General features: G+C 38.3%; 2 long non-coding RNA genes across 2 annotated transcripts; one reads left to right on the top strand and one right to left on the bottom strand.

The window, feature by feature from the left end:
* Window positions 1-2,135: 2,135 nt before the first annotated feature.
* On the bottom strand, window positions 2,136-2,609 carry LOC110017451. The gene is made up of 2 exons (XR_002292858.1): window positions 2,516-2,609; window positions 2,136-2,370 (listed from the first exon to the last, which is right to left on the bottom strand). It is a non-coding gene; the product is annotated as an uncharacterized LOC110017451 (long non-coding RNA).
* A 12,037-nt stretch (window positions 2,610-14,646) lies between these two features.
* LOC105356838 lies at window positions 14,647-18,730 on the top strand. Its single transcript, XR_002292813.2, has 4 exons — window positions 14,647-14,850; window positions 14,935-15,249; window positions 15,327-15,417; window positions 17,757-18,730. It is a non-coding gene; the product is annotated as an uncharacterized LOC105356838 (long non-coding RNA).
* The last annotated feature ends 1,717 nt before the right edge of the window (window positions 18,731-20,447 follow it).

The raw sequence follows: 20,447 nt of genomic DNA, 5'->3' as shown, positions 1-20,447 counted from the left end.
CGAGAAGGAGAGGAAAAAGAATGGTTGCGAATTACCAGTTTCCTCACTGCTGGGGAGCCCTGGCCTTTCCCTGACAGTTGCGCACAACGTGTCCCGAACGTCCACAATAAAGGCAAAGTCCCTCCCGCATGCGGCGCTGCCAATCAGCCGGAGAGAGACGGCCAGCTCCGAGCTGCATGGGCTCCGGGGAAAGACACACAAACTAAATAACTCGAAGGGGCTTTTAATGCCGAGAGCAAAGCTAGAGATGCGAGTAAACCACAACGCTGCAACAATGACAGAGGGTTCAGAGCAACTTAAGAATGGAACAAATCAGGAGCACATGAGAACCAGCTGTGAACACCTGTGAGCAGGGAGGGGAGGAGGGACCTCCAGGAGGAGTGCAGCTGAGCAGCAGGAGGCTTTCCTTGACAGATTATGGATATGACCCAGCACAACATTTTTGTGAGCTATTTTCAACCGTGTTTTGCCTCAATAATTCCTCAAATTTGTGTGGTGAAGGCCGTTCAGAAGAATGTACTCTCCCTGTACCTCTCTGTTCTCCTCCCTCTTCATCATCAGCTGATCGTCTCTCTTTCTCTCATCTTCATCTGAACCTCTCTCCTCATTTTTCTTTGTTGGGACTGACTTGTCATGTATGTCTGCACTTGTTTTCCCAAAATAAGTGCAGAAGGTCAGCAGAAGTTCAAACCAGAATGAGCATCTAGGTTTTTTTTTACTTTAATAGTTGAATTATTCCTACCTGAAGTCACCACTGCTCTCTTTTATATCAGATGCATCACCAACCTCATGTCTGTCTCCTTCCCCTCTTGTCTGTGTTCTTCTCCACTAAATCATATGGCCAAGCAAAAATTATTCTATGTTTTAAAGGAATAAAATATCTTGCTAATGCATGTTTTTTTTTTTATAAAGAATACTATTTCATAATGACTGACTCGGTATTAACTGGCTTTGCCCTGAACGTCCACCATAAGGCCAATGTTTCTTTCCTCCATCTGTCCTGATTCTTTCTCCCTTTTCTCATCTTTCTCTCCTTCCTCACAGCTGTGTTATATTATCTTTATGATAGGAAGAATTTCAAAGAATACAGATACTAAACTTTAAGTACAAATAGGTTTTTTTAATTGTAAATTATGTTTTTGTTGGACATCAGTTAGTGGTGGGATAGAATAGAATAGATTTCTTTATTGTTGTCAGAAATCTCCAAATATTCAACTTAAATCCAAAATGTTGTTCAGCCAAAGTGATATTTAAAGCAACAGGGTGTAAACTAAATAGTCATTCAAAAAACAATAATTTTCCAAACTTATAATATAAAAAGAAACAAAAACACCTATTAACAAGAGCGTTATCCAGCACATTCTCGCGGACACGTGCTGGATTGCGCTCTCTGTTTATTAAATGCAAAACATTTAATAAACTGTTAACAAAGTTAATTGATAAATCTGTTAAGCTTGTAAGCAGTTTAGTAATATTGACTATGAAGACAATGTTCTGACTTTAGTGGTTTTTTGTGGTAAAAGGATTGTACACTTTAGATGAGTTACTGCAAAACACTTAATAAACTGTTAAAGTTAATTAATACATTTGTTAAGCTTATAAGCACTTTATGAATATGGATTTTGAAGACAAGTCTGTTTTTAGATGCTAATAATAAATCTTATTAACACTTTCAGGTATTTGCAAGACATATAAAATGCAATTAAATATATTACTAGCATCTTTCACATTAATAAAGCCTATTAATTTGTTAAGTTAATTAATAAAATCAATTAAGCTTATTAACAATTAGGCTTGCGTGAGACATAATGCTAATAAATGTCTTAAGCTACGTTCAGGGGCAGGGCTTAACGCTCGATTCCAATTTTTTGAAAAAAATTCGATTTTTTTTTTTGCAAGGTTGTTCACATTTCCAATTAATAATACATTTTGGGTATCACTGCGATAGCTTAGTGGAGAAAGTGGGAGTGTGAGCTGTGGGAGGGGGAGGAGCTGGCAGCACAGTCTCTCTCTAAAAGGGCGGTTCCTCACTTATCTACATCACAATGCAGGAGCCCGCTCGTTTTCATCGATTGGGAGCGGCTGGTGCTCAGAACGCAGGTTGTTGGAGGAATACCCAGAAATGCGTGGACGAATCAAGATACCACCATGGTTTTTTTTATGATGAATCAACATTGTTAGACATTGAAAAGCTCAAAAGTGGATTTTGTATAAAATAGACCCTTTAACCAAACAAAGCAAAGCTCCATCTCTGCTGTTTGATGATCAAACTCCTTTCCTCCGTCTCCATGTTCTCTTCTGTTATCTTCTTCTATTGTGTGTTCAGCATCAAGACAGAGGCTTAGAGTGGAAACTGCAGAGAAGGACGATCTGAAAAACACCACAATAGAACAACTCCATGAATGAAATGAAAGATGAATCAACAGAGGAACTGAGATTAAAGGTGAGAATGAGAGCAGACAGAACAACAGACACAGACCAGAGCTTCACACAGTCAGAGGAAAGTTTCACTGACCTCCTCTCACTGAGACTCTGCTCTTCTTCCACATTTTCTACAGAGATAAAGAGACGAGTATTTTGATTTCTTGTTTCTGAATTTTTAGCTGAAATATTATTCAAAATGAAATAATACAAACAAGAAAACATAAACAAGTCAATTTTCATAACATTTCTTGTTATTTCAAAAGTTTTCTTTTTTAAGTTAAACGATTCTTTTCCTCTTAGCTTTTTTTTTATATTGAGTCTTTAATGGTCCAAAAATCTGCAACTAACCTAAAGTTTGTGAGTCTTTGAACGTTTGTTCATGTAAGACCATGAAGAGACTTGGATTATTGTGTTACAGTTTAGAACATTTGATGATGTCACTCTATTTTAGAAATGTGGTTATCACTAAAACAAACTTGAAACATATACATATTTTATAAAAGACGGTTTATCTTTAGAGATTAAAGAAAACACTTGACACTACATTTAATGCAGGTTAATTATATGAAATAACTATAAACACTATTAATGATCACATTAATCATTTAAAACATCTAATAAAGGCTGATTTCATTTTTTTAAATATTTGCCATAAATTTATGTTAGAAAAAAATATGAGAAGTTTATAAAAGCCATATGCTGTATTTATATAACATGTATTTGAAGAGAAAAAATGTTGGCAATCATGAATGTTGATCTCTTATAATTTTATGACTTTAATAAATGTCATAAAACAGATATTTTCAGTTACTGAAGGTATATAATATATTAGTATAATAAATACATTTAAATGTCTCATTAAAATCAAAGCAGAGATGCTTTATTTTATTGCACAACTACCTGATTTAGTTTTCCAAATAAAAAGTGGATTTCCTTTTTTTTCCCCAGAAACATAAATGTATCTTATTGTTTGATTTTTAGTTTTATTAATCCTAAATAAGATATTTAATCATTTTTCACGTCTTTTGATAATATCATACTTTACTGAATGTCCTCATTTTTGGAGACGTCTTAAATAATTCTTTGTAATTCTTTATTTATAATAAATAAAGTAACATTTGATCTAATTTAGACGTGAAAATAAAAACAAAAAAGGTGAAAATACTTTTATTTTTTAAATAATTTAATGTCTGAAGCTAAAACAGAAGAACTCACCTGTGGAAGCAGACGACTAAAATGATGCAACACAGAAGAACTCCTGCTCCAATCGAGAATTTCAGAGAAGAATAATCCCAATAACCTGAATAATGGACGTCTGAAATTCAATTCAATTCAATTCAATTCAATTTTATTTGTATAGCCCAAAATCACAACAACAGTCGTCTCGATGGGCTTCGAAGTAAAACATGAAATCAAAAGGATCACGAATACAAAGAGTTCAATAGAAAAATACTAAAATGAACTAACAAACTGACTAAGCTATACTGGCATCCCTGCCCTTAGACCCCCCTTCGCGGTAAGGAAAAACTCCCAAAAAAACCGGATTCCGGAAAAAACGAAGAAACCTCAGGGGTGCCCACATGAAGGAGGGATCCTCCCCCAGGACGGACAGGCGATTTACCAGAAATCTTAGAGAAGAATTAACTTATCTAAATCTACAACTACATATATAAAAGTCCAGCAGACGAGCTTCATCCAGCCGTGGTTATCGGGACAGTCAAAGGCGCGAGTCGAGCCGGAGACAGGAACCACAGCCAGGTGTAGGAGCAGGAGCAGAGACGAGGTACTCGGTCAGGTACAGAGCAGAGACGAGCCAGAGATGAGCCAGAGGCAGGATCCACAGCCAGGTGTAGGAGCAGGAGCAAAGGCGAGGTAAACGGTCAGGAACTGGAGCACGGATGAGCCAACTGGAGTCTGGAAGCACTCCCACTCCCCAGGAGGGGAGAGGAAAAGAGGGACAATACATGAATCGCACTGCACCAAACAGAGGCATGGAGAACTAAATGATAAATTATGATCAAGAATAGAGGAGAGGAAGGGTAGAAGTAAAAAAGGAAAGAGGACAGAACCCCAGTGTACCATAGTTACCCCAGCTTCAACTTCTAGCAGCCTTTTAAAAGAAATAGTTATTATTAAGTTTAATTTAAACAAACTAACATTAAGTTAAATAATCTCTGAATACTAACTAGTCTGACAATAAGCCTGTCCAAAGAGGAATGTTTTCAGTCTAGCTTTGAATGTAGAAACTGAGTCGGCCTCTCTTATATGAGCTGGGAGTTTATTCCATAAGACAGGGGCTTGGTGGCTAAACGCTCTACCTCCAACCGTACTTTTACCAATTCTAGGAACCACAAGCAGTCCTGCATTTTGCGAGCGAAGTGTTCTGATTGGTTGGTAAGGGACTATGAGGTCCTTAATATAGGACGGGGCCATTCCATGTAAGGCCTTATAGGTTAACAGGAGGATCTTGAACTTAATTCTAGAATCAACTGGGAGCCAATGGAGCGAAACTAACACAGGAGTGATGTGATCTCTTCTGCTGGTTCCAGCTAACAATCTAGCAGCTGCGTTCTGAACAAGCTGGAGACTTCTTAAGGAACTCTTAGGACACGCTGCTAACAAGGAGTTACAGTAATCCAGCCTCGACGTAACAAATGCATGGATGAGTTTTTCAGCATCACTCTTAGAAAGTATATTTCTGATCTTAGCAATATTCCGCAGGTGAAAAAAGGCAGTTCTACACGCCTGAGATATATGAGCCTTAAATGATAAATCCTGGTCAAGTAAAACCCCAAGGTTTCTAACTGTGGAATTGGGGGCTATACTTATACCATCCAGGGAGACTATCTGAGCAGACAGAGCATCTCTGAGGTTTTTAGGACCAAGTATAATGACCTCAGTTTTTTCTGGGTTCAAGAGGAGGTAATTAATTGTCATCCAGGTCTTGATGTCACTGATGCAGGCGTTCAGTTTCTCTATCTGGTCATTCCGGTCAGGCTTCATGGATAAATACAACTGCGTATCGTCGGCATAACAATGAAAATTAATGCTGTGTTTCCTGATTATGTTTCCTAGGGGTAACATATAAAGCGTAAACAGGATCGGTCCCAAGACTGAGCCCTGTGGGACTCCATAGTTGACTCGAGTGCACTGAGAGGAATGGCCATTTACATTAACGAACTGATACCTATCAGACAGATAGGATTTAAACCACTGGAGAGCAGATCCTCTGATCCCTATGTCCTGCTCTAATCTATGGAGTAAAATACCGTGGTCGATAGTGTCAAAGGCAGCACTGAGGTCCAACAGGACCAGAATAGAAAGTAGTCCCTTTTCTGAGGCCAATAACAAGTCATTAGAGACTCTAACTAGTGCAGTTTCCGTACTGTGGTGAGGTCTAAACCCCGACTGAAAGTCTTCAAAGTGGCTGTTGTCCTGTAGGTGGCAGTAAAGCTGCTTAACTACAACTCTTTCTAGGATTTTAGAAATAAAGGGCAGGTTTGATATCGGTCTATAGTTGGCCAAGATGCTAGGATCCAAACTGGGCTTTTTCAGAAGAGGTTTAACAACTGCATATTTAAAAGACTGTGGCACGTAACCCGTTTCCAGAGAGGCATTTATCATTGTTAATATGGGATCATTAATTAGGGGAAAAGTTTCTTTAAAAAGTCTAGTGGGAATTGGGTCTAACAGACACGTTGAGGATTTGGAGGACGTAATAATTGATGTTATTTCCGCTTGATCCACAGCAGTGAAGCAGTCTAATGTTACAGAGGTTTCTATGGATGCCTCCATTTCTACCGCTTCAGCCTGTTCTGGGCTGATAGTAGGAATAACTTGATTTAACTTATGTCTAATATTTGAGATTTTACTATCGAAAAATGTAAGAAAATCATCAGAGCTGAGAGAAACAGGAACATGTGGTTCTACTGAGCTCTGACTGCGAGTTAATTTAGCTATAGTGCTAAAAAGAAATCTTGGATTGTTTCCATTCTCTGATATTAAGGTTGAATAGTACTGGCTTCTAGCTCTACGCAGAGCTTTTTTATAATTTAATAGGCTATGTTTCCAGATATTCAGAGACTGCTCTGAACCGGAGCGGCGCCATTCTCTTTCCAACTTACGGGTTTCTCGTTTAAGAGAACGAGTTTCAGCGTTAAACCACGGTGCTACTCGGTTTTGTCTGACGAACTTAGGTTTCAAGGGGGCAACAACATCGAGTGTACTCCTGAGGGCTTGTAAGGCATCATTAACAAAGTGGTCATTTATACTAGGACTGATACTATGGGAGCTGGTCTCAGAGTATTTTCTCAGAATATCACTAAGTACTGGCTGAACTGTGTGTTTAAACTCAGACACAGAACGGTCAGTTAAGATTCTTCTAAGCTGTTTCTTATTCACTGGGGCAGAAGGATGTTCCAGTGTAAGCTGGAAGGTAATCAGAAAGTGATCAGAAATGATGGGGTTAAGAGGAAGGACACTCAGCTGGCTGATCTCTATCCCATGGGTTAGAACAAGGTCCAGGGTGTGCTTATGACAGTGAGTGGGTTCATTCACACTTTGGGTGAAACCAACATCATCTAATAAAGCTGCAAAAGCCTTTCCTAGGCAGTCACTGGGGTCATCAACATGAATATTAAAATCCCCTAATATTATAATTTGATCAGAATCTAAGACAATAGTCGATAGGAAGTCGGAAAACTCAGTTTAAAATTCTGAATATGGGCCGGGGGGGCGATAAATAATTATGAGTAAAACAGGTTTTCGAGTTTTCCTGTTTGGGTGACTTAAAGACAATATGATGCTTTCAAATGAATTATAAGCATTTTTAACTTTAGGGCTGAGAAGTAAGCTAGACTGTGATATTACTGCCAAACCACCTCCTTTCCCTGAAATCCTGGATTTCTGATAGTTAGCATAAGTGGGGGGGGTTGCTTCATTCAATCTAACATAGTCATCCTGATGGAGCCAAGTTTCTGTTAAGGCTAAAAGACTAAGATTGTTATCAGTAATTAACTCGTTGACTAAGAGGGACTTGGAGGAAATGGATCGAATGTTTAATAAACCGCATTTAATGACATCATAATTCTGCTTGTGAGAACTGCTGTCTGTCACTTTAAGGTTTCTATGACACGCTCCTTTCATTTGTCTTTCAGCACATAAGCTAAAGCTAGGACCTGCTTGACTTTCCCTGCATGGGTTTTGCACCGGCACTAACCCTAAGGGAGGCTCAGAGGAGCGTTTTACACTGCTGCTCTGCGCCCGGGTCTCGTCTCTGGATTGTCAGGTTAACAGACTAAGGCTAGCAGAAATGTTTCTAGAAAGAAGAGCGGCACCGTCCCGAGTGGGATGGACGCCGTCTCTCCGCATGAGACCGGGCTTCCCCCAAAACGCGCTCCAGTTATCCACAAAACCAACGCCGTTTTCTGGGCACCATCTAGAAAGCCAGCGGTTAAATGATGAAAAGCGGCTGTACATTTCATCATTGACTAAGTTCGGCAGGGGACCAGAGAAAATTACAGTGTCGGACATCGTCTTAGCCAGTTTACACACCGAAGTTACGTTTAACTTAACCACCTCTGACTGTCTCCGTCGGGCATCATTACCGCCTGCGTGAATCACGACTCGACGGAACCTGGACTTACTCTGAGCTAACATCCTAAGGTTCCCCTCGATGTCACCAACTCTGGCCCCCGGATAACACCTGACAGTAGCCGCTGGGAGCTCCACGTTTCTAACTTCAGAAGAGCCTATAACCAGAGTTGAGTGTTCAGCGGGTGTGTCGCTGAGGGGGGAGAACCTATTACTAACGTGGAGTCTCGGGTGCTCTAAGTTTTTGCGTTTAGCACTATGTTTCCTCCCAACCGGTACAAACCCCTGACTGTCTCCCGGCTGTTGGGAGGGCGCTGGGGTGCTAGCTAAGTTAGCCCTGGTAGCGCGGCCCGCGCTACGAGTAACGACCTGGCTAGCCGGCTTAGCTTCCACTGTGCGGAGCCGCGCTTCTAACTGCTCCAGCCTGGCCTCCAAGTCTAACACAAGACTACACTTAACACACCTACCCCTATCTTCACTAAAGGAGGCAGGATCATCACTAAACAGATGGCACATGGGGCAGGAGAGAGGAGGAGAGGCGGAAGGAGTGGTGGTGGCCATACTATGTTCTAAGCTAAGGCTAGCGGTGTTTAAGTAAAGAGAAGTGGTTTATTTAGCAAAATGAGAAAAGTGAACAGCAAGCGGTTTAACAGTGGTGAATTCGCTAATAAAAGGTACTAGATGTGAATATTAACCCAGATAACCCTTAGAGTAAGCAATAGTAGTAAGGCTAATGCCAAACAAGAGGACAGCAGTCACACAGCTAGCACTGGGAATAGCTCACCCGGAAATGACGTCACATGTCAATGAATTTAAATAAAAAAGTCATGTCGATGGTTTAAAGTTGCCTTCAGGTAAATTCCTCTACTTCAACTTTTTTCTGTCTTAACATACATACCTTTAACTTCTTCAGACACAGTCAGATTCCATGTAATTTCTTTAAATCCTTTGCTGTCAGTTAGAGTACAACTATAAAGTCTTTCATCTTCATCTTGAACGTTCAGTATCATTAACTTTGTAGGAAGGTCTATCTCTAATTTGATCTTAGAAGAAGAGAAATTTGAAACAGTGGCATTGAGAATGATGGAATGATGAAATGCTAAATTGTCTTTGGTCCATCTGATTTCTGCTGGGTTTTCCAGTGACACGTTACAAGTTAAAGTCACTGAATCTCCTCTGGAAACCTTCATGCTTCTGTGTTCAGGTAACGGTGCAGCTGAGGGTTGAAACATATAACAAGTTATAAACGTTGCAGCATCAACATCAATGAAATCCTGCATCATTTCCAGAAAGTGTTTTTAGTACCTGCAAAGACACGCTGAGCCTGAAACATCTGGCTGTGTTCCTCCAGAACATGATGACCATCAGAGAGCAGAAGACAAACTGGAACAGCAAGCTGTGGTCTCTGATACATGTTTGGAGGAGGGACTGAGAAAAAGGAAGTGGTTAGATGCTGCTTTGCTAGGTGTTGAAGTACATTTTGAAACTTTGATGTAAAAGTTTAAAGCCATGTTCATTATTTTCAGTACAGGTTTTGGTTTTCTGTGTCTTCATAGAAAGCTCTTGGAAGATGCAGAAGTTCTGGTGTTGCAGCTACAACAGTTTAAACAACTTTTATCAAAGTAAGTCACAGATCTAACAGGGTTCCTGACAAACTAATGCTAACAAACATGAGAACTGTTGTAGATTAAAATAATGTACATTAACACAGATTGTTGCTTTAAAATGATCATTTCTATTTAAGTGGTTTTGTCTCTTTTGAGACCTAAGTTTCTCAAACGATGCAGCAGCTCAATGTCAGCTAAAGAGAAACCAGCAGCATTCTGTGGAGCAAACATGTGGCGTCGTATACAGAAAGTTTGTGGTTGTGATGCATTTGTGTTGGTTAATTGTAGTAAAAGAAATGTAGTTGTTACAGCAGTTGTTGTTACAGAGAGAACATAAAACCTCAATCTGCATGACATGGGATAAGATCTGATTCATGTTATTTAAATAGTTTCACCACTTATAGGCCCAGTTCTGTTTTTTAAAGTATTGTTTCTCAGATGCCGAAAAGCCACCGCTCTTCATGTGACCTTTTTTTTTTAGCCCACTTGGACCTTCTCTGCTGTCTGTGAATAATGTGGAATCAGTTTTTCCTTATTTAATTCTTTATTTTCTTTACGTGTCTGTGAATTCTTGAGGGCAGTCAACAGCTAATGACCACTTGTTAGTGTTTTGACTATTTCTTAAAACGATTAAAAATAAAAATAAATCAAACTAAAATGTGGTGGATTTACCATTAATGCTTGCTACTTGTTTGTTTGTAAACATACAGTGGTGGTCAAATGTTTTCATATATTTCATATTTAATATACAGTTGATTGTCTTGGAAGAAATTCAAGGAATCTGGAAAACTTGATTTTAGATCGGTGAATTGGATTGTTCAGGATAATACCCTTTAGAACAAATATGTGTAAAAGTTTATATACTGAATGTTTGTGATTGTGACATATTTGTGACAGTTAATCATAATAAAATATAACTGGTTCAGTCAGTTTTAGTTCTGTTTCCTTCACAGTAGTTATGAAGCCGAACACAGAACTAGAAAAAAGGTATTTGCTTCCAGGATCTTCTTGCTCAAAGGTGTCAGACACACCTTGCCATGAGGACAGGCAAAGGAATGATGAAGGCATATAAAGCGTTCCCAGAGGTCTTTTATTTATTATTATGCCATTTGTAGCCAAAATTTAAAAGTAAAAAACTGTCATTTTCTGGGACTTAGTTTCCGCAGAGCAGCAGGAGTTCAATAGAAATTCCCCTCCAAGTTGTAGATGGGATTGTTCCAATCATCCCTTTGTTTGCTCTCTCTCCCTCTATCTTACAGCCCTTACAACCTCAACCTTACATTAGCGGTGCAACAAAAATGGTGAACAGTGTTGAAGCTATCCAGCCGTATAGTGTTGATCGAGATTCCAGCCCAGGCGAGGAAAACCAGGACCTACCTGGCTGTGTCTGTCTTCAAGTGGATGCATCAGAATGAAGTGGAGCAGGGAGCTTGTGGCCCACTGATTGTATCTCCTAACACTGCTACAGGCTTTTTAAAACAAGTTTTTTTTCCCCATCTGGTCATTGATTCACAATAATGTGAATAAAGAAATATTCAGAAATGCTTTTTAATCTTAATTTACCTTAAATCTCAATCATGAGAAACTTGCTACAAGAACAAGTTAAAAGCACAAGTTTCAATGGAGTGGGTCTTTAATACTAAAGTACCTCTTTAAACTTATGAGTGCTCAGCACCACTAGTGGTTATCTGAGAGAGGCAGCTAAGGCCTGGCAAAAACCACAGCTAAATACAGTCGGGCTTAGTACAGATAGGCTGCAAGTGTGTTGGGAATCTTCACCGGTAATTCTGCACACCTGTGGGAGAAAAAAAGAAGACAATCAGAAGACAGCACTAAAATATGACCAGGAGATGGAGACAGAGGGACCATGACACCCTCAACTTTGCACTATTTTTCTTTCCAGTTCAATAACACAGTTTGTGCTCATACAAGCAGATCTGTGAAAGCTTTGACGTCAGATATTGTTCTGATTGTATCTGTTTTGTTACTTATTCTATGATTTATTTGCATTTAGAGTTTTATGCAGACTGTGGAAAATTGTGACCCTTGCTGGAAAAAAGAATAAAAAAGGAAGTATAGAGTAATGGTTTTCTGCACCCACCAGAGGAAAGCCAACACTTTAACCTTTGTTCAAACTAAAACCCCAACATCACTCAAGATCAAATGAAATTCCATTCCGAGATAGATCTCAGACACACAATTCAGACATTTTGTCACTGAAAAACAACATTTTGTCAATTGTGAAACTGAGAAAACTGAGGCTGACTTATTTCTTGAAACTGTGGTCGTCCAGGTCTACAAGTCCTCCCACTCACTAATGTCTGCCTGCACTCACTCACTCACTCACTCACTCACTCACTCACTCACTCACTCACTCACTCACTCACTCACTCACTCACTCACTCACTCACTCACTCACTCACTCACTCACTCACTCACTCACTCACTCACTCACTCACTCACTCACTCACTCACTCACTCACTCACTCACTCACTCACTCACTCTCTCTCTCTCTATGTATAGCAACTAAGAAAAAAACAAATACCTGAAACAAAACATGGAGAATAGAGATGGTACTTAAGTGAAACATAACAGGAGCATTGAGAGGAAACAGTCAAGAGCCACTGAAACTACAGATCTGTAATAACTAGGTAAAAAGGTTAAAAAGAAAAACTCAAACTCTAATGCTTAAGTGTGTAAGACTGTACGCAATTGCTCAGCTTAAAGTGAACCAGAGTTTGTTTTCCCCGGTAATCAAGAACAAATTTTCAGTCTGAATACACTCTAGCAAACCCTGGTCCGGGACCAGGAACCGCTCTCTGACCCATCTTTGAAGTGGTCTCGGTTTGTTTCTAATGGGACTGAACTCCGGTTCACTCTGAGTTTCCTCAACAATGAGACACTTAGTGAAATGTGGTCGGATGAATGCAGGCTCATTAAAACACCTGTCAAACTCAAGGCCCGGGGGCCAAATGGGACCCGCCATATCACTTTATGTGGCCCACGAGAGCATATTTCAATGTTTGCAAGTCTTATGTGTGTATGCAGACGAAATGTTACTCGTAGCACAGTTTTATATTTTTATTTTATTTTGAAAATTTGATCCTTCATCAATGTAGTTCTGTGGGTTTTAATAAGCAAACAAAATGTAACAGGATTTATAGAGTAACAAGTAAACATATGTTTTCTATGCAACTGTAATGGTCATTTTAAAAAGTTATAATAAATAAATAATGAGTTATTTAACATTAAGGAGTACTTACATTTATTTTTTATTACATGTAGTTACATGCATAATTATTTATTTATCCTTTATTTAACCAGGAAAGTCCCATTGAGATTAATAACCAATTTTCCAAGGGAGTCCTGGCCAAGAGGCAGCACATTTCAATACAAAAAATACATAAAAGCAAACATAATCAAAAATACATATATCATAAAAAAATATTGCACATTATTGTTTAAGATTCTGATGCTTTTAGCTTTTTCTTAAATACATTTAAAGATACTAGTTAAGTTATTTTCCAGTCTTTCTGCAGCATATTCCAAGCAAAAGGAGCACAGTGGACGAAGGCTTTTCCCCTAGTTCTGTGCGGGCAAATGGAACAGAAGGCAACAACTGCTCTTTAGATCTTAAGGAGTAAGATTCCACACTTCTCCTTGTGATTAAAGAACAAATGTAGGGAGGCAGTGATCCAAGTTACATAAGCATATGTTACATTTGGCCCTTTGAGGACAACCACTATGCTGATGTGGCCCACGGTAAAAAATGTGTTTGACACCCCTGCATTAAAACAACTTTTAACGTGATACACATAAATCATAAACACTTATCAGCGTACCTTCCAAGTCATCCGTTAACTGAGGAGGAGGGTCCAAAAGCAGGGATGCCCAGTTTAGCTTAGTCTGTTTAGTTTAGTTTAGCCATTATCTACTGAATTGTGTGACTTCATGTTCTTTATGGTTTTATGTTCATTATACAATTACCAGTATGAAGCCCATTGAGACGAATGTTGTTGTAATATTGGGCTACATGAATAAAATTAAATTGAATCTTTAGCCACCAGGAGCGATGAGGGTTCAGTGTCTGCCCCAAGGACACTTCAACACAGACAGGCAAAGCGGGAACATGAACAAGAAGTTGGCAGCTCTACCTCTGCAACATGGGCAGAGTATATAAGTACATGTGAAGTAACTGGATTTTGCTAGATAGGACTGTAGATAAAGGTTTGTACCCTTTCAGTTTCTTGCACACAGAAATGAATGAATAATGACCCAGAGACAATACTTAGCTTTGTGGAAGTTTTACTTCGTACAAACAGCAGACATTTTGTACGAAGGGTTACAGACAGATGAACAGGCTGCTGCATTCAAAAGTCTGAACAAAGAAAACAGGGAATGGGCTTGGCATATAAACCCTGTATTTGCATATTCAGAAGATCATCCGATGGACCCTGGTGTGAAAATCACACCCACAGGTTGTTGCAGGCTAGATGCTCGAAGGTCACGGAGCTTCAAGTGTCAGATCTCTCTGAGGTTATCACAGACATTTTCCAGAGCACAGGCACCAGCACACACAAAGATAAAAAGGGAGTATGCTGGAGGAATGTTACGAGACAATAGTCTTGGTTGTGCTTTCTTCAAATATAATATAATTTTGAGATGATAATACATAATGAATCAAGTTTAAACCATTAGTGTAATTAAAAGTAAAAGTTAGTGTAATAAAACTAAAAGGGAGTTTCTAACTATTCTGTTTCTAATTATTCCTAACACTACAGTACAAAACAATGGAAGTAAAGTGTAGGAAAAAAGAAGTATAGTATTGAAAAATATTTTGAACATATATTAAGAATGTTTTTTCTTCCCAATTGATTACAATTGGGGACAGTTTCTATATAACTTTAGTTATGTAGGGGGTATTTAAAGAGGAAGACTCTATGAAGCGCGCAAGCTATTTAAAAAAAAACGAATATTAGGAATAATACAGTATTTTAATTGAATACATGCGACTGTATTTTCATAATACAGTCCTGTTCTTTTCAAGGGACAAAGATCAGCAAGACATTTAGCCCACTTCCTTTTCTCTGCACCTCCTTCTCTCTAATTCTAGCAGCAACAGTTTCCTGTCTTTGCTTTTCTTTTATAGTCCAATGGTCGTCATGTTCAGCCTGAACCTAGCTGCCCTGCTAGTCGCTCTTTTCTCAGACTTTCGGGTCCATGCTGGTAAAGACACGTTGTTGGTTTACGCTTTCATCCAGATCAAAGCCTGTTTCTTACTTATTACTTATGACCTGTTTTAACTCTCAGCTCCATCACCACCTGTACACAGAAGGGAGGTTCGCAGAGGAGACGCAGTCACCTTGACTTGTAACGTGTCCATGGAAGAGGCAGCAGACATCAGATGGACCAAAATAAATTCCTTTTTTCTTTATTCCATCGTCCTCAATGCCACTGTTTCAAATTTCTCTTCTCCCAGACTGAGAATAGAGACCGACCTCCCGACTAGGTTGACGATACTAAACGTTCAAGATGAAGATGAAGGACTTTATCGATGTACTGTAACTAACTGGAATGGACTTCAAGAAATTGGGTGGAATTTAACTTTGTCTGAGGAAGTTAAAGGTACGTGAGGCATAGACAGAAAAAAAAATTCAAATAACTTACCAACATTTGATTAAACTATTTACTTCCCCCCCCAGAAATCAGATATTCATCACATTGTCTTCTAAAAGTCCCGACTGGAGCAGGAATTTTTCTGTGTTGTGCCCTCTCAGTTGTCTGCTACTACAGGTAAATGATTCCATTCAGGTTCAGACACAAAACCAATTAAGTGTTTTCATTGTTTATGTTTTGCTCCATTTCAGGAGAATGTATTGAAAGTTTAATCCCTAAATTAGATAACATAAAATTACTGATCGACAATTTGGACAAACGTCCCTAAAAATGCTCACTTTTAGTAAAAAGAACATTTTAAAAACATTAATTAATCATTATTTTACTAAGGATTGATCAGAATAACACAGAAACTTAATTTGATTTAAATACAACTTAAACAGGTTTTTTTTTTAAAGGGAATTACTTATTGTTGGTATTTATTTGTTAAAAATGTAATTAATGTTAATAAAATGCATTCATCATGACACATATAGTGGATAGTAGTTATAACAATAATAGCACGTCATGACACGTCAAGACAGAAACGCGTCTGGTTTTTTTCTGGATCTAAACTGGTCCAGTTTTTGGTCCACAAACGGAGAAAGAAAATTTTCTGCGGTTGGTTTGTGCTACTGGTAGTGCAAACCTTCTAGTCCCTTTTAGTTTAAAGGTATTTTCTTTGTTTATAAATATTTTCGGAATATCGTCTGTTAGTAAGAAATTAAATGCCTGACACACTGTATTATATCCTGTAATTTAAAAGTTTAGATTGTATAAAAAGTTGTTCTAAATATCCTGCTTTTTTTACAATCCGAACTGCTCATTTTTGTAATATATACAATTCAATTTTATTTATATAGCCCAATTTGTCTCAATGGGCATCACACAGGATGGCTGTAGATTTATAATTATTCCTTCAAACTTCATTACAGAATTAGAAAACGTAATTAATTCTTCAATAAAATGAAGCAGCTCTTTGCAAAAAAAAAAAAAACGTTCATATGGTTGAATTTTTTTTAATTCATGAAATGCAGTTATAATGGTACCTTCAAAAACTTCCAAACTTGTACTTTATTGCATGTATTCATTTGTTTAAAGATCAAGGGAGATTATTTCACAATGATTTCATTAACGTAACATTTATTCATTTTATAAAGTATAAGACAAAATGATTGACAGCAGTCGTAGTTTATTGTTGACATTATTGTCATCACCATTAATAGTGTTAATGTTTAGGTTATTTTACATAACTACAATGGAATAAATATAATGTTAAGTGTTTAAACTATAGTATCTGTATAAAAACTATGGACGTTTTCTTCACATATAATTTTAAAGTAATATTTAATCCACAATTGCAATTTCAATTTCAATTTAATATGAAAATTTAATCTTGCATGTTTAAAAAAATAATATTAATAAAAGCGAAACCGAATGCAATTTAAATTGTCATCTAACTTGTCTAAATTATCATTTAAATTGTCATTTAAATTTGGTACCATAAGTCAAATAAAAATGCCCTCTGCGATTTACAGTTCAAGAAAAAAAAGACATCTTAATTAAATGTTTCCTTTAAAATATTTTCAAAAGTACCTTAAGACCTAATGATTTCAATTTGCTGTTGAGTTTTTGTGCAAAAATGTAAAAGAAACTGCTAAACAATGCTTTCCCAGTGTAATGCACTTTTATTTAGGTTGTTTTTTCTGAGCCAAAAGTCAAACTGACTATTGAGAATTTAATTTCGCTTTGAAATATAGGTGAAAACATTTCCATAAACAACTTTGTGATTGTCTGCACGGTGGCGCAGTGGTTAGCGCTCTTGCCTCACAGCAAAAAGGCCTCTGGTTCAAGTCCCGGCCGGGGGATATGAAAAACAGAACATCAATGGGGGACCTTTCTGTGTGGAGTTTGCATGTTCTCCTGTGTATGTGTGGGTTCTCTCCGGGATCTCCAAAAACATGCTTCATAGGTTAATTAGCAACCCTAGGTATGACTGTGAGCGTGAATGGGTGTGTGATTGTGGACATTCTACCCTGCGACAGACTGGCGACCTGTCCAGGGTGTCCCCTGCCTTCGCCCACAAGTGGCCGGGATAGGCTCCGGCAACCCCGAAAGGAAAAACGGTTAAGAATGAATGAACTTTGTGATTGTTACTTGTGAATGAATGTATTTTAGAAAATGGTTAGATTATCTGATTATTAGATGTTATAAACTGTTACACAGTCCAAGTTTCTTCATGGTAGATTTGAATTATTGTTGTCATCTTAGATGAGTAAACACACACAAGGGTTTGGTGACTTTAAGTCAGTTTAGGATTTTTGGACTATTTTTGGACATTTTAACTACTGGTACGTTGAGCTCATATTAAACAGAAACAGAACACATGCCTGTCTTAGTTTACAGACCAATAATGTTTTAGTTTAAAAGCACATAAAAGAAAATAAATCAAAATGCTTGTTTGCTTATCTCTGCAGAAAATGTAGAAGAAGAGCAGAGTCTCAGTAAGACGAGGTCAGTGAAACTTTACCGTCTGCAACAGATTTCTTCGACTGTGTCTCCTGAAAACACTGGAGAGCAGAGCATCTGTGTGTCTGACCAAAACCTTTCTGAAGCTCTGGTCTGTCGTCCTGTCTGCTCTTATTCTCACCTTTAACCTCAGTCCGATGATTCATCTTTCACTTCCTTCATAAAGTTGTTCTTCTCTGCAGTTTCCACTCTAAGCCTCTGTCTTGATGCTGAAAAAATAATAGAAGAAGATGACAGAAGAGAACATGGACTTTATTCAAACTTTGGTAACTCTTTTTAAAGCAGCTTGGTTGTTGTTGTTTTTTTTTTACTCAAAAATGCTTAAATCTTGTGGCAAAAGTAAGAAGTACAACAAGATGAAACAAAAGTTTCCTACGAGAGGCTGATCCTCTCACATGTATCCAAGAAGATATGAAAGGGTTACTATACTTGGGATGACATCAAACGTCCACTCAAGAACCTGCATGTGATAAAATGTAAAGATTTCATGAAAGAATAAAGAGAGTTGTGTGTATGCTTTCCCTACCAGCATCTTCCACCCTGCAGTAATGTACTGATTGTTTCAGGCGCCTCTTTGCACAGCCTACACCTTGAGTCTTGTCTGGTTTGGTAGATCTGAGCCTCTATCACTCTGGTGCTCAGGGCTTGTTCCTGAGCTGCCACGAACAGCGGCTGGGTTGCTCAGTGCTCCGTTGGTAGGGTGCAGGACTGGCACGCAGGAAACCAGGGTTCATTCGTCCAGGGGCGGAATGGACAATCAATGGTCATGGGGCAATTTCCATAACAGCGGCGAGCACTTCACATAACCTAACTTAGCATCAGACGTCGCACGGCCAAACAAGATCTGTGTCAGGTGCTGGGAGAGTGGGCTACTGGAACAAGATGGAAATGGACTAGATGTGAGAACAAGGTCCTGTTGAAATGCTACGACTCAAGCAATCCCACCTTCCTTGTTGGACGGTGGAGGAAAGGAAAAGGAGAGAGTGGGATCATGGGGAATAAGGGGTTAAAATGGGGAAGATGGGGGGGTTGATAATACAGTCAACTGAAGAGTGTCATAGGTAAATTGGATGACTTAGTTCTCACATACACACACCAACATATAGTCTGCACAAAGCTATTTACAGGTTTTGAGGATATTCATAAATTAATTATGGAAGATTGATTATTATGCTTCCAACAATAAAGAAATAAAACCTCCACCATACCCATGTACAACCAGAAGGTAAGCTGACACAGACCGGTTTAATGTCAGACAAAAATGTCAGGCTAAATGTCATATCATTTTTTTAAAGCCTAATTTAACTGAATGAATAAATACAAAAAAAAGTCACTAAAACTGGTATTTTCTAAATGTAGTAAACATGAATCCACTGTTTGATCAACTTTATTAGCAGCATCCCCTTAACAATAGACAGCCGGTTGCTGAATATCCTGCATTTTTTATGATGGTCTGCAGGAGCAACTGTCACAATAGATCCATATTTGGAGTAAAGATTTCTGAGTTTTGTCTGTTAAATGCAGATTTCTTTTATTTTGAAGTCGAAGGCTCTTCTTTTGTTTTCTCACTGGTTCTTTTTTTTAACTTGTCATGCGTCAAGAACGAGGTGGATGTGGTGGACAAAAACCACAGACTTTTCTCAGATAACATTTTCTTTAGAATCAGATGATAAATACAACAGAACAATTTTAAGTCGTGTTTTTTTTTTTTACTCTGTGGCCTCAGCATTTTAATCCTTCTTAACACGGTGAGTGACGTTTTCATCAAAGAGTTCCAGTTAGTTTCCATCTGATCACATGACATTCTCCCTATCCTCCTCTGGATCGTCCAGATTGTCTATGGAGAACTTTAGACGGGTCTGGACATGAGGACCTTTAGAGCGCTGCAGGATTTGAATCCATGAAGATGTTGTGTGTTACTATAGTAACCTATCATGGTCCCAGCTCGCTTCAGGTCATTTACCAGTTCCTTTGTGTAGTTCTGGACTGTGTCCTCATCATTCTTAAGGTCATTTGTACTTGACCAGGTGAGATCCTGCAATGGATGGAGATCGTCAGAATCTGTACTGATTAGATGATAGGTTTCTTCTAAAATGTATTAGCAAACATGATATTTAGTCATTTATTTAGACATTTAGTCAGGATGAAGTCTTAAAGCTGTCTGTTAAGGGACCTCTGCTCAGGTCCATGATTTTAAATTTGTTTTCTTCTTTTTCTCAGTTTTACATTTTGTGCACCAACGTTGTTTTTGTCCAATCTTCTGTTTCAGTTTTTCTCTGTTTCTTGTCCTTTTAGATCAGGTTAGAGTTTATAATCACCTCAGTTGATTCTACCTTGTTACCTTTTTACCTAGTTATGACAAGTCTGTAGTTTCAGTGGCTCCTTGCTGTTTCCTGTCATTGCTGTGAGTTTCCTTCTGTCATGTTTCGCTTTAGTAACGTCTCCATTTTCCATGTTTTGGTTCAGGTTTTTGGTTTTCGTTTTCATTTGTTTCATTTCAGTTAATAAACCTGTTAAGGAACCATAACTTCTGCTCTTTCTGAATTTCTGACCTTTTTATAGTTCTGATGTCTTATCTGCAGATGTAAAAAAAAAATTTTTTTTATCGTTTTAAATTAAAAAGCAACACTGACTGGAGT

The sequence above is a fragment of the Oryzias latipes genome, chromosome 21 (assembly GCF_002234675.1).
Source record: "Oryzias latipes chromosome 21, ASM223467v1".
NCBI classification, from domain to species: Eukaryota; Metazoa; Chordata; class Actinopteri; order Beloniformes; family Adrianichthyidae; genus Oryzias; species Oryzias latipes.
The sequence above is the reverse complement of the archived record's forward strand: the minus strand, read 5'-3'. Positions and strand labels throughout refer to the sequence as shown.